Source organism: Chelonia mydas, chromosome 2 (assembly GCF_015237465.2).
Source record: "Chelonia mydas isolate rCheMyd1 chromosome 2, rCheMyd1.pri.v2, whole genome shotgun sequence".
Taxonomy (NCBI): domain Eukaryota; kingdom Metazoa; phylum Chordata; order Testudines; family Cheloniidae; genus Chelonia; species Chelonia mydas.
The window spans coordinates 109,299,813-109,314,800 of NC_057850.1; the positions used below are offsets into that span (position 1 = coordinate 109,299,813).

The 14,988-nt window shown below is 41.3% G+C and overlaps 1 protein-coding gene across 16 annotated transcripts in view; it reads right to left on the reverse strand.

The window, feature by feature from the left end:
* ATXN1 (ataxin 1) overlaps positions 1–14,988 on the reverse strand; it is a 271,490-nt gene that overhangs the window by 192,527 nt on the left and 63,975 nt on the right. For 13 of the 16 annotated variants that reach the window (XR_006288664.1, XM_043540064.1, XM_043540065.1 and 10 more), the window contains one exon: positions 7,196–7,321. The exons of the other annotated variants lie outside the window; for them this stretch is intronic. The gene's annotated coding sequence lies outside the window, so the exon portion shown is untranslated. The remainder of the gene's footprint in view (positions 1–7,195; positions 7,322–14,988) is intronic. 16 annotated transcript variants of the gene reach the window in all.

Below are 14,988 nucleotides of genomic sequence, written 5' to 3' on the forward strand. Positions count from 1 at the left end.
GTCAGATTTGTGTCCATTTATTCTTTTGCGTAGAGACTGTCCAGTTTGGCCAATGTACATGGCAGAGGGGCATTGCTGGCACATGATGGCATATATCACATCAGTAGATGTGCAGGTGAACGAGCCCCTGATGCCGTGGCTAATGTGATTAGGTCCTATGATGGTGTCACTTGAATAAATATGTGGACAGAGTAGGCATCGGGCTTTGTTGCAAGGATAGGTTCCTGGGTTAGTGTTTTTGGTTTGTGGTGTTTGGTTGCTGGAGAGTATTTGCTTCAGGTTGGGAGGCTGTCTGTAAGTGAGGACTGGTCTGTCTCCCAAGATCTGTGAGAGTGAGGGATCATTTTTCAGGATAGGTTGTAAATCTGTGATGATGCGCTGGAGAGGTTTTAGTTGGGGCTGAAGGTGATGGCTAGTGGCATTCTGTTATTTTCTTTGTTGGGCCTGTCCTGTAGTAGGTAACTTCTGGGTACTCTTCTGGCTCTGTCAATCTGTTTTTTCACCTCAGCAGGTGGGTACTGTAGTTTTAAGAATGCTTGATAGAGATCTTGTAGGTGTTTGTCTCTGTCTGAGGGATTGGAGCAAATGCGGTTGTACCTTAGAGCTTGGCTGTAGACAATGGATCGTGTGATGTGGCCTGGATGGAAGCTGGAGGCATGTAGGTAAGTATAGCAGTCAATAGGTTTCCGGTACAGGGTGGTGTTTATGTGACCATTGCTTATTAGCACAAGGATAAGGGGGAAATGGCCCAAATGGCAGTTAGGTATCTCACTACCTATTGTGCCTTTGAACACCTCTCCTAAATGACTTACCCAAGTTACATAGCAAGTCAGTAGAAGAATCAAAGTACAACCCACTTCTTCCAAATCCAAATCCCTGGCAATAAACACTGTACCACACTGCCTACTTTAAGGCTATTTCAGTGCTTTTAACATCAGATGCACCTAAACACTGACTGATATATAACCCAGCAATACCACTGTCTGGATTGCTATGCTCTGCCTCTTTAGAGAGTAGGCACTATTCCACTGAATGACAGTAAAAAGAAAGGCAATTTACAGTTTTTCAGCAGTGTTTCATCATGGCAAACCAGCACATGGTATGACGTGGACTAGGAGTCATACCATAGTCAAAAAAGCCTTTCACTGACATGTATGGCCCAAAATTCTGCAGTCCCATCTCATCCTTTGCAGAAGTAACATCTACTGCCTTGTTTTGTTTCTCCTACAATAGTTGGCCGCAATACAGATACTCAAAAGTTGGACGGCCAACGAACTAGCTTCTCATGGTCCTTTCGGTATTAATGATGTTATCAGTGAGAGCAAAGGATACATAGAATCCTGAACACAGGTTTTTGCAGTTAACTAGATGGGGGAATGGTTTTCAGATATTTTGTTTTTAAAAAGATTTATTTGTAGCTTTAAGATGTCTTATCTGTGTGTGCAGTTAATGATAGAGTCTTTGGCCAAAACTGTCCAACCTGAATGCGTGAAGTCAATGGATGATGCAAATAGCTCACGAAAGCTCATGCTCAAATAAATTGGTTAGTCTCTAAGGTGCCACAAGTACTCCTTTTCTTTTTTGCGAATACAGACTAACACGGCTGCTACTCTGAAACCAATCTATATTTAGGAGCCTAACTTTAAATTATCAAGGTTTGAAAAAAATTGTCCTGAGCTTTTTGGTATTTAATTATTTTTAAAATATTTTAATTCATCATTTAAAGAAAAACTGCATCCATTCTTCTAAACTATAATCCAGAGGTAGAATGTTATTAGGAAGAGGCCAAATTCACTGTGATAAGAAGTTCTCTGTTCATTCATGCTTACAGGTGTCTCCTACTTCTTGGCAGGTCAGTATATCAATGCCAGCTTTCCTTTGCATAACAACATGAATAATATTATAGCAGGATAATATGTTACAAATGAAAATACTTTATGTCTCACTGTAATCCATTCATTGGTTTATGGATCCAAAGTCCCACAGGCGTGTCACAAATCCACATAATGTCCCTGAGTGCTGGATTTGAATCTCTGACGTAGCTGGAAGATGTGTAAAACCACAAATAGCCAGACAACTCCCTAGAGACTATGCAGCTACAACGACTGAAGAGGCCTATGAAGGCAATGAGTGAACAGGAGGAAAATGAGCAGGGGAAAAGTGTGCAAAGACCCCTATATATGCACAAGGCAGATCAAAGCCAAGACAGTATGATTCATAGATTCCAAGGTGAGAAGGACAACTGTGAACAGTTAGTCAGTCTGACCTCCTGCATAACACAGGCTGAAGATCTTCCCCAAAATAATTCTTGTGTGAACTAGACCATATCTTTAAAAAATTATTATCTAATCTTGATTTAAAAATTGCCAGGGATGAAGAGTCCACCACAACCCTTCATAAATTGTTCCAACAGTTACTTACGCTCACAGTTAAAAAATTGCACCTCCTTTCCCGTCTAAATTTGTCTAGCTTCAACTTCAAGCCATTGGATCGTGTTATACCTTTCTCTGCTAGACTGAAAAGCCCATTATCAACATTTTGTTCCCCATGTAGTTACTTATAGACTGTGTTCAAGTCACCCCCTAACCTTCTCTTTGTTAAGATAAACAGACTTGAGTTCTTTGCACCTATCATTATAAGGCATGTTTTCTAATCCTTGAATAATTCTCATGGCTGTTTTCTGAACCCTCTTAAATTTCCAACATCTTTCTTGAATTGTAGACACTAGACGCTGTATTCCAGTAGCAAGTGCCCAATACAGAGGTAAAATAATCTCTCTATGCCTACCTCGAGCTTCCCCTATTAAGGTTTCATGGGATCATGTTAGCTCTTTTGGTCAAAGCATCACACTGGCAGCTCATGCTCAGATGATTATCCGCAACTCCCAAATCTTTTTCTGAGTCACTGCTTCCCTGGATGGAGTCCCCCATCTTGTGTGTATGCCCTTCATTCTTTGTTCCTAGATAAATACATTTCCATTCAGCTGCATTAAAATGTATATTGTTTGCCTGTGCTCAGGTTACCAAACAACCCAGATTGCTCTGTATCAGAGACCTGCCCTCTTCTTTATTTACTACTCCCCTAATTTTTGTGTTGTCTGCAAGCTTTATCGGTGATTTTATATTTTCTTCCAGGTCTTTGATAAAAATGTTAGATAGCTTAGCACCAAGAACCTGCGGGATCCCACCAGAAACATACCCACCTCCATGGTCCCTCCTTCCCTCCAAACCCATGTGTGTGACCGCTAGGCAGCTGGAGCATCACAAGTCCACTCAGTGTAGCATAGTATACTCCAAAGTGGATTGGCCCATAAATTTTGGGCTTCACAGGGCTTTAAGGCCACGCCACTTAACTCCTCCGAGACCCTGCAAAATCCTCACTGGACAAGTAAGTTTTAACTCCAGAAAGGGCCAGGGCCCATTGAAAAAAAAATACATTTGTATGATGGTTGTTCAGAACCAAATAAAGTGATCCACAGGTCCCAGAATCAGTGTACTTTTGCCACAAGTATGCTCAAGAAAATGGCTTCTGCACTTATACATAACTGATCTTGGGAAGAGAAAGGGGCAGGTCAGAGACAGGCAAAATGTTATTTAATAATGCCGCTTTATAACCTGTGTGCTCCTCCAGTCTTATAGACGAAGTTAAAAATCACCCTCTATTAGAAATGACCCTAGACCACAAAGTTCAGATCTGGATCCTAACTTTCCCAAAGTTGCAAGCAGACCCGGATCCCAGGTCAGACCCGGATCCCAGGTCAGACCCGGATCCCAGGTCAGACCCATGTCTAATCTATGCCACTATGCCTTTTATGGCCTTTATAATGAATAGCCTCGCTGCGGGATCACAATACTGGTTTCATTCATATTTACATTGCTATTTTGAAAGACAATGCACATGATTTAAAGAAAGTGTTGGAAACTTTTCAGATTTTGAATATTTTGCCTTTTGTAGTTTACAGCCCTAGTAGACAAATGCTACTTCAGCTTCAAGTCATTTAATTTTTATATGGCTTACTAATAAATGAAAATCAGAGGGACTGCTCATCAGTACTAAATGGAACATACCCATAGGAGGCACTACAGGCAGCCTGTATGTCCCTAAAGCCATGCACTGTGCTGTTTCATGACACTCACTCAACCACACACAAGCTCCCTCTACTCCCTCCCCAGAACCTCCCTTTTACAAAAGCTTACACTCACACATGTAAACAAATGAACAATTGCACTATGTGTCTGGCAACCTGTAGCTCTCCTTCTGATTCACAAAAGGCACACCCCATTGAAAAGATCCACATGCAGGGAACTCTAAGCAAGCACACATATTAGCAAAGCCTCATTTCCACTTAACACAAGTTGCTTGGAAACCAATGCAGCTCATTGGGGCCTGTGCCCTAGAAAACCTTGTGCCCCAATACGAGGGTACATAAGAAGGGGTGGACCACTACCACTTCAGCTCCTTTTCAACCACTGAAGAGGTTATTTACCTTGTCCAGAAACTGGAGTTGTTCGAGACATGCATCCCTGGAGGTGCTCCACTAGCTGTCTTCTTTCTCCTCTGCCTCCGAGTCCCTTGCTAGACCTTTGTGACTGAGAAAGAACTGGAGTGGGGGCAGTGTCTCCCTTCCCTATATACCCTTATACTAGGGCACAAGGGTGTCTGGGGCCCAAACGGACAATTCTGACAAAAATCTCTGATCAAGAGTGCATGGGTGCACATATCGTGACATGGAGCATCCATTAAGACATGACCTGAAGAAGAACTAGGAGGATACTGGGAAAGGAAAAGCATGTGGATTACATTGGTCTGAGGTCAATTCTGCACCAGGGTTAAAAAAAAAAAAAAAAATAAGAACTACACAAATAAAGGACATCACACTGGCCTGAAATAATTGCAGATCCAATATCTTATGTTCCACAAGGGCTAGAAACAAATGAACGTTTTGTATCACTTCTTTTTCTTAGCATATGTGCAAGCTGCCTCAGGTGGCATGTAACCAGGATTCATCACCCAATTCAGTCTGCTGGTTGGCTCATTAGCTTCCCCGGCCTGGGCCGGGTACTGACAGGGAGCACGACATGAAAACTGGGAATATCAGATAGTCAAGATAGGTTGTGAGATATCAGACATTAGAAGAGCATTAAATTGATTCAACATCTTCCTCTTGCACTAGCTGAATTCTGACATTATTTTGATCATCGGCTACCTGAAGAAAGATTAGCTCTAGAAAGCAATGCTTTTTACCACCTGAAGGCATGGAAGAAACTAAGCAATCAGATGGCATAAAGTAGTAATCTTCAGGAGTTTGCAAAGATTTTAAGTTATTGGACTAGTATGAATGCTTTCAGGACTAGTACAATTTTCCAAGCAACAGCCCTAAATCACGGACCAAAGAGGAAATATGTTGATTCCCAGCGCTGAGCTTGTGGATTCCAAAGAAACTTACTGGCTTCATTCCTATGAAGCACATATAAATCAGTGTCCATGGGCCTGCTATGCTCTCCTCCACTCTGCAGCAAGGAAGGGAGCAAACATGTGCAAATACCATCCAGATTAGTCCAAGCAATGGGAAAAAGAGGGCGAGAAAGGGATACATTGTGCATTTTACTCTTCCCCGCCCCGCTGTAATCTTGCTGTAGGATTTTGAGCAGCATAGCTGGATAGGGCAGAGGAACACTGAGGATATGGCAGATGCCAAACACATTTTCCCCTTCAGCAACCTGATGTTCCAAGCTGATGACCTGCTTTTCTGACTTCTCCTTACCGTTCGCAGTGCTGTTTTTGTGCGTCTTCTTGGAGCTGAGCAGTAACTGTTTGCAGTGCTGTGGTGCACTGGAAATCCTCCTGAGTATTAAGGCTGGTCCTTACAACAAGAACGTCGGCTCCATGGCTTTTCAAATCCCCTTTCTGAGAGCTGACTAATGCTCAGAGATACTAGTGGCACCATGACCACGGTAGCCAGTCATGCTGCTTGAGGAAGGGGGAGTGAAGGGCAATAGTGCATCAAGATGCAGGCACGCCACAGAGATGTCCCAAGATCCAGGGGGTTGCTGTTGGAATTCCTTGGTGGCTCTCATGCTCTGCACGGGCCTGATACCACATTCCCTGCCCCTTTCACACCATAGCTAACCCTTGTCCCATGAGAGAACACAGCAATTCATCCATGCCCTCAACTGTGCAGGTTTCTTACAGTAATTTTCCAACACTTATATGTGGAATGGAAGAAATGGTTTGGTATTTCTATTCAGAAAGGAGGCCACAGGATTTTTTAATGGCTATTTTTATAGTATGTTCAGAGATCATAGTTTTACAACTGTACTGTATTTTTGCCCTTACTCAAGACAAAAATTCAGTCATTCCTTTTGAATGCGAGTAAAATAAAGGCCTGGAAAATGAAGAACAGAGATGAAAGATGAGGCTCTTCATTGCAATTCATATTTAAACCCTCTTTATTTAGGAAATGCTAAAACAAAACAACACAAAGTAGTCTGAGTGACAGAAATGCTGATTCTGCTATTATTCAAATATTGATGCACCATTTATAGCTCTGGTTCAGAAAGGAGACTTTACTGTTTTAACTGCACCAGTGAAGAATGTCACCAACAAAGCAGTTAAGCCAGCCAAAATATTAAAGATAAAATAAAATTAACAGACCTCTGTAAGAAGTCTGATATTCCAGGTGAAGATTTTTAAAATATATAATTGAAAGGTACCTATTTAACATAAAAATACTACTGCAGACTGCTGTAAAACCTGATTACTAATGTCAGTTCTATAACAATAAGAGATTGTATAGGCATTTTCCTACAATCCACTATATTTTATACAATACCTTTCTTGAGATGGGATTGTATAATATGGTCTCTGATCCCACAAATACTCATGCATATGAATAACTTTAAACATGAGAAGCCTCATTTATTCAACTGGGACTAATCATTTGCATGAAGTTAAACACCTGCATATGAGTCTGCTGGATAGCGTTTGCTCAGGTAGTTAATTTCAGAAACAGAAGTACACTACTTTTTTTTTTTTTCTTTTCTGGATTTGCCATTAAAATTTTATGTTATTTTTACTTACACACACACTCACTCATCTATCAATGCAGGTTATAAAGACATCCTGAGATTCAAAAGTTAAAAATGATTACATTAATTACAATCGAATCTTTGCCAAAACCTTTTCTATCACTTACCTCAAATCATCTGAGCGCGTTTCAAGATGCAGTCATAAGTCTCTCTTTTTCCCCTCAGCACACTAGACATTGCAGCCCTTTTTTCTGATGTCTCATATTAAAACTTTTCCATTGTGCTCCAGGATACTTAAATGAAAACAAAACAAGAAACACTCAGAATGAAAATGTCACTTCAAGTGGTTGCTAGGTGGCTCAGGGGAAATCCCTGACCTTTCTCCAATGTATATTTTATTTCCTAAAGCAACTGTGTTAACTACCCAGAGCAGAAGCACTCGGATGACTGTTCTGTAGGTTGCACTTTTTCCCTCCCAATTGCCTTAAACAACTTTGAAGTACTTTTAAAAAATCATGTTCTCTGGTACACTATACTGTACTATAGTATGGTTGTTAATGAACAAATGAGTACCTCATTCAACAAAATACAAAATTGCATGAGGGAAAGGAAAGAATCACCGTAGATGCAAATCAGAAAAATGTGTTGTGTTAAATAACAAACTGCTACAGTAGATAGTGATCGTTCATGATTATTATTTAAGGAAGATTTATGTGACGTTTGATTGACTGCCTAAAGATCCACACAGTTCACTTTGTCACATTCATCTTTTTTAATACTGATATGTGGGAAAATATCAGACCAGACAGTAAATATGTACTACAATATTTTGGAATTTACAGAACACAAGACAGACTGGCTGAAGGAGGGAGGAAAGAAGGGTGGGAGGGTGAGTGAATGAGAGAGAGTGACTCTGTGTGTGAACTCAAACGTGAAATTGCAGAACTATTAACTATAGTTTGTAACCTGTCCTTTAAATCAGCTACTGTACCCAGTGACTGGAAGATAGCTAATGTAACGCCAATATTTAAGAAGGGCTCTAGAGGTGATCCTGGCAATTACAGACCTGTAAGTCTAATGTCGGTACCAGGCAAATTAGTTGAAACAATAGTAAAGAATAAAATTGTCAGACGCATAGAAGAACATAAATTGTTGTGCAAAAGTCAACATGGTTTCTGCAAAGGGAAATCATGTCTTACTAATCTATTTGAGTTCTTTGAGGAGGTCAACAAACATGTGGACAAGAGGGATCCAGTGGACATAACGTACTTAGATTTCCAGAAAGCCTCTGACAAGGTAACTCACCCAAGGCTCTTACGTAAATTAAGTTGTCATGGGATAAGAGGGAAGATCCTTTCATGGATTAAGGACTGGTTAAAAGACAGGGAACAAAGTAGGAATAAATGGTAAATGTTCAGAATGGAAAGAGGTAAGTAGTGGTGTTCCCCTAGGGTCAGTCCTAGGACCAATCCTATTAAACCTATTCATAAATGATCTGGAGAAAGGGGTAAACAGTGAGGCGGCAAAGTTTGCAGATGATACTAAACTGCTCAAGATAGTTAAGACCAAAGCAAACTGTGAAGAACTTCAAAAAGATCTCAGAAAACTAAGTGATGGGGCAACAAAATGGCAAATGAAATTTAATGTGGATAAATGTAAAGTAATGCACACTGGAAAAAAGAACCCCAATTGTACATACAATATGATGGGGGCTAATTTAGCTACAACTAATCAGGAAAAACATCTTGGAGTCATCGTGGATAGTTCTCTAAAGACGTCCAAGCAGTGCGCTGCAGCAGTCAAAAAGAAAAACGGGATGTTAGGAATCATTAAAAAAGGGATAGAGAATAAGACGGAGAATATCTTATTGCTCTTATATAAATCCATGGTACTCCTACATCTTGAATATTGCATACAGATGTGGTCCCCTCATCTCAAAAAAGATATACTGGCATTAAAGAAGGTTCAAAAAAGGGCAACTAAAATGATTAGGGGTTTGGAACGGGTCCCAAATGAGGAGAGATTAAAGAGGCCAAGACTTTTCAGCTTGGAAAAGAGGAGACTAAGGGGGGATATGATAGTGGTATATAAAATCATGGGTGGTGTGGAGAAAGTAAATAAGGAAAAGTTATTTACTTGGTCCCATAATATAAGAGCTAGGGGCCACCAAATGAAATTAATGGGCAGCAGGTTTAAAACAAATAAAAGGAAGTTCTTCTTCACTCAGCACACAGTCAACCTGTGGAACTCCTTGCCTGAGGAGGTTGTGAAGGATAGGACTATAACAGGGTTTAAAAGAGAACTGGATAAATTCATGAAGGTTAAGTCCATTAATGGCTATTAGCCAGGATAATTAAGGAATAGCGTCCCTAGCCTCTGTTTGTCAGAGGGTGGAGATGGATGGCAGGAGAGAGATCACTGGATCATTACCTGTTCGGTTCACTCCCTCTGGGGCACCTGGCATTGGCCACTGTCAGTATACAGGATACTGGGCTGGATGGACCTTTGGTCTGACCCAGTATGGCCATTCTTATGATACGATACAATTTTGATATTCCCCACAATCACCAAAAAAGGATGAATGTTTTTGATTTTAAAATAAGAGATTAAGAGTTACACCAACATGCTCAATCTTCTTTTGATTGTAGTAAAACAATAGGTCAGGTTTATCCTCATGTACAGCCATTTATGACAGGGATGCATTTGGTCCAGTATTTAAGGTTTAAGCTGTCTCTTGCAGTATTAAATGACTTAGTGCTTTGAACCAGCACTGAGTTCATTTTCTCTTTGAGAACCCTTCATCCTATTTCACAATCCCCTTTGGATTCTGGGTATGTTAGTTATCGTTTTATAAACAAATTTTAGAACTGTATTTGGAATTGCTATACAAAATTTATAGCTAAATTCTCCCCTCAGCTACACCTGTGAAACCCCCACTGAAGTCAAGGAAGTTTCACAATGTGACTGAGGACAGAATTCCTGAGCTTACGTGCATTTAAGCCAAACTGTTTGTTTGCTTTTTTTCAGCTATGTCGGACAGGCAGCACTGAATAATTTTTTCCATTGTTTTTAATTAAGAAGTGGAGTCATTATCCACGTCTCTCTGTGACTGTGCATTCTTCTGCAAACACAAAGTAACTTTTCCAAAAGTGGTCAGTGATTCAAAAAGTAAAATCAATGATGGTGCAGCTCCAGTTGTAAAAAATACCGGGAACAAAAACTCCTGTACTTAAGAGAGGGCGGAAATACCCCTAAACCCCTTACTACTTTTCTTTTAGTACCTGCACAGAAACAGCATGCATTTCACCACTCCCTAAAGCAGTTTACATTACATACAGAACCCCAAACCTCCTGTTTAAGTAACTATAGCCTGTTCCTGCCCACACTGGTCTCACCCATGGAAGGCTTATTCACATTGATAAGCACTGATGTGAGTGACCGCACTGACTTCAAGGAGACTACTCTCGCTCAGTGTGACTAGGGATTGCACAGTTAGGCCCACTGACCTGTGGGAGCAGGATGAGACCCTTTAAACTTGAGACCCAAATACTGAAAAGCCTGGAAGTTCAAAGTTAAGGAAGACAATCTATCTGTGCCTCACCCCACCTTGCAAACAGTATTAATTCAAGACAAAATGTAATGGGCATGAGTTACCAGCTATCAGCCTTTGCTATCAACTTCCTGGCTTCCCTGTGTGTTTGTGTCACAGTCTTTGTGTTATTTAAATGTAAGGGATGGAAGGTTGCATTTTAAGATCTACAGCAACATAAAATCTTTTAATTCTCACTTTCACCTTTATCTTTAATTTTTGTAATAAATAAATAATGTTTATTTAGGGCCAGATTCCCTGCTCTGCCACAGACTCCCTGTGTGACCTTGGGCCAGTCATATAACATAACATTTTCAGAAGTGCCCAAGACTTTCAGTGAGATGCAAGCTCCTAAGGCCCAGACCCTCAAAGGTATTTAGATGCCTAAATCCTCCAAGAGTTAGGTGTCTAGATACCTTTGAGGATCTGAGCCTTAGTCACTTTTGAAAATGGCACTTAGGCTCCTAAATCACTTACATACTTTAATCTTTCTGTGCCTCAGTTTCCCATCTGTGTAATGGACTCAGCAGTATGACCCTACCTCACAGTGAGGACTTGTGAGGATACACTGAACAAAGATTGTAAGGCACTCCGATACTATGGTAATGGGAACCAAAGCCAAGCACAATGGCTCGGTGATCATAAATAATTAATAAATAAATATTACTAACAACTACAATATACAACTAAGTAGGTAAGTGACAGACACCCTTAACACATTTTAAATAGCACCTTAATCAACAAAACAACCCACTGAAGTCCAAAAGGCCCCTTGTAGAGCGAGGTGCTACTCAAAATAAGTAACAGTATCAGAATCTGGTCCTTAGAAAATACAAGCTAGGAAACACTTTGCTGGATTGTACTTTTATCAGCACTACTGCCTTTTCCGGAGCTCTCTCAGCAAAGCCATCCATGGAAGGCTGAATGGTTTCTGAGTAGTCACAGAACTGTTTTATATAGCTGCTTGAATCCAGAAGCTGGGGCTTTAAGAAAAACACCAAATATCGCGAGATTTCTGATAAAATGGCGTGAGTTGGCAACACTGTAAAGAGTCTTTCTGCTGGATTGCTTCATACTTGCATTTGTCTGAGGGTGTTGTCTGTGCTAAAATGACCAAGATAGTTTTCCATCCCCAGCAATTTGTACTTAATCATTTTAACATGTCTGATTACAATAAAAACCAACGAAAACCACAACAGTGGAAACAGAGAATCAAGAAAAGAAAGAAATTAAACCCCAGGACGCACTACACAGGAAGAGTTAGATCATACCTCCCCGTGTGACTGCACAGGGGCTGGGAAGAGAGCGTACAGTGAACTGTTCCCCTGCACAGATGCTCTCACACTGACACAGATAATCCATCTCTAAGTACTGGGGGGAGAGAACGGGTGGGGATGACTAGAACTGCCTGCACTACTTACTAGCTCCAGAGGTGATTCTGGTCAGGGAATGGGCAGAGCCCTGGCTCCACTCCCATGTGCATCAGGATGCAGTCAGGGCCAGACTAGGGTAACCCAGAGCCCTAGAGACACTCCCGTGCCACCAGAGGGAGAAATTATGACGGCCAGATTGCTCCCCCCAGGCAGTGGTGGGAATGGCAGGAGGGTGCCTCTTCCTCCACTCAAGCAGAGGCAGGGCCCCTCACCTCAAAGAGGGGATGTGCTCTGCTCTGGTGACGTATGTAGTACTCGTTGGCTTCCTCTCTGGCATTAGTGTCTGCTGCTGGTCTTCCCTGCACTGGAGGCTGTCGGCAAACTCAGACATCTGCTGCACTCGGATTCTAAACGACTTTGCAAACGAGAGGACTAGAAAAATACATTCTTTTTAAAAAAAGACCCTGAAAGCTATGGTGGTGACTTTACCACATGGCTTTCGCAGCCTAAGGCACACGCCTGTTGTCTCCAGGCCTTCATCCAGCCCTGAGTGGAGAGTTTGCTAATCATGTTAAAAGATGTAGCAAGACCTGTGCCACACCATGCTTCTCCTTGTGCCCAGGAGGAGGCGGGATTATGTCTTCAAAGGCGTAATCTTTCCTGACACCACCACTGAGCTGGAGACCTCAGACATGTAGATGACAGAAATAGGCCTTTGTTTTAGAATTTCTGTGTAGGTACTCCTTTGCCACAGTATCTGAGCATGTACAGCGGGGCAAAGTGGGAAATCAATACATTACAATCATGAGGTCCAGCCCAGTTAATACCTTCATGATTGCTGCCACTGAACTGTCCAGGAGGCCCATGCACCGAGGGATTACAAAACTTTGCTTGCTTTAAAAAACTCTAAGTTCCAATATCGGAACCACTGCGCTGCCACCTCCTAAATGATTACTGTCTATACTTCCTATCTGGACAATCTGGTGCCAGAAATAAGGTTCTTTCATAAAACTTCGATATGCACATGAAAAACGGTAAACACTATATTTAAACAGTTATAATTGTCTAAGGTAAGTTCACACAGATGTTACAGAGAGAGGTAGCGTATTTCACTGTAGTGAAATATGTTGCACCTGTGTATAGTCTGCATATTTAAATGTAGGGCCCCTAGAAAAATTAAGAAATGTTGGATCCCCTGAGATGGATTTTGAAGGGAGCAGAGTAGCTATCAGAGCACACAGCCTTGAGGTTCTTACCTCTCTTACTCTCTGCCTTAAAAGGAGCTAGCTCAGCATTTAAAGACGAGATCTGTATCTTGAACTCTACCCCACCTGTAGGCTGGCTATGTTAGGCTGGATTTTCAGTAGCATGTGTTTGTTTATGGATAGGTAGTTGTCCACAGAGTGAACAATCTAGCTCACTTAGCTGTGTTAAAATAGAATTCTCCTCATGACATGGAAAACAGGTAATTTTGGCAGAAACTTTCTGTAGCAACATCAGTGATCACACCATTAACATTCTTCAGCTCTCTGGAGCTGACCAGCCTCCAACCAGCAGCAGCATGACAACCAGCAAGAGAAGATTATGCTTTTGGACACCACCAAGGCCATTAGTTGCAGTCAGGGAAGCAACAAAAGCCTTAATGTAGAACAACAAGGACCTGGGTGCTAGAAGAATTTGTTGGATTTAAAAGGATTATTTAAGCCAAACCCTTTCCTTTAACGAGGAGATAGGATACGGAAGTAGATGAAGTTCCCATGTCAGCTGTCATGCCACATATTACAGAGAAGATTTGTAATTGTATAGTGTTTTGTTATTCCCCCGTCATCTGTATTTCCACTTCCTTTTTGTCAGCATGAATCACTACACAAGAACTTCAACAAATGATGGGATTGGTAATCAACTCTGTGGATCGCTGACAGTCCAATCCAGGAACCCAGGTTTGTCACACTTGTCAGACTGACTCTCACACGTACCCTACTGGGGTAATAGCACATTTTTTAAAAAGATGTGTGGTATAGCATCAAGTACATACAATATCAAGACAATATTTCCACAACACCTCACTATAGTAGTGCCTCCATTTCCACATCTGTGAAACGGGAATAATGATGCTGACCTCCTTTATAAAGCGCTTTGAGATCCACTGATGAAAAGGGCTATAGAAGAGCTAGATTTAAGTATAAATTATATTCCTTTTCTACCTCCAAACAACCACAGCCACAAAAACTTGCTTTAAAACAGAACACACTAGTTGGGTAAAAAATCCTTAACTAATATCTTATTATTATTGACCTCAAATCAGCAAGGAACTTGAGCACATACGTACTTCAAGCATTGACTTCAATGCGGCCACTCACATGTTCAAAATTAAGCACAAACTTAAGGGCTTTGCTAGACCAGGGCCGTTATTTGATAAGCTTAAAAAGTGTGTTTGGCATTGTACAAATCATAGAAGATGACATGGTCATTGGCCCTCACAATGCAACCTCTCTTTCAAACTTCTCAATACACCCTTTCTTCTCTGAGGCCTACTCACTCTAATCTCCTCATGGGAATATATACAAAGAAAAAGGAAGAAAGCAAAGACAGAAAAATTATGAAATGCCTAAGATGTGGCTTTTACTAACTAAAGCAATTACATGATCTAAGGCCTGGTCTACGCTACAGAGTTAGGTCAACATAAGGCAGCTTACACCATCCTAGCTCTGTAAGTGTCTACACTAAAAGTAGCTCCGACCAATGTGACTCGCACACTACAGCGACTTAATAATTCCACCTCCTAAGGCGCAGCTCTTAGGTCGATGCAGTGCCAGTGTAGACACTGCATTGCCTACATCGACTGTTCCTGCCTTTCAGAAGGTGTCTCACAATGCCCCACGCTGACAGTTCAATCAGTGCAAGCGCTCCTGGTGAGAACGCACACTGCCAACACAAGGAGCATAGTGTGGACATGCAAAAGTGATTTAATTACTGAAGTGGTTGCATGTCTACATAA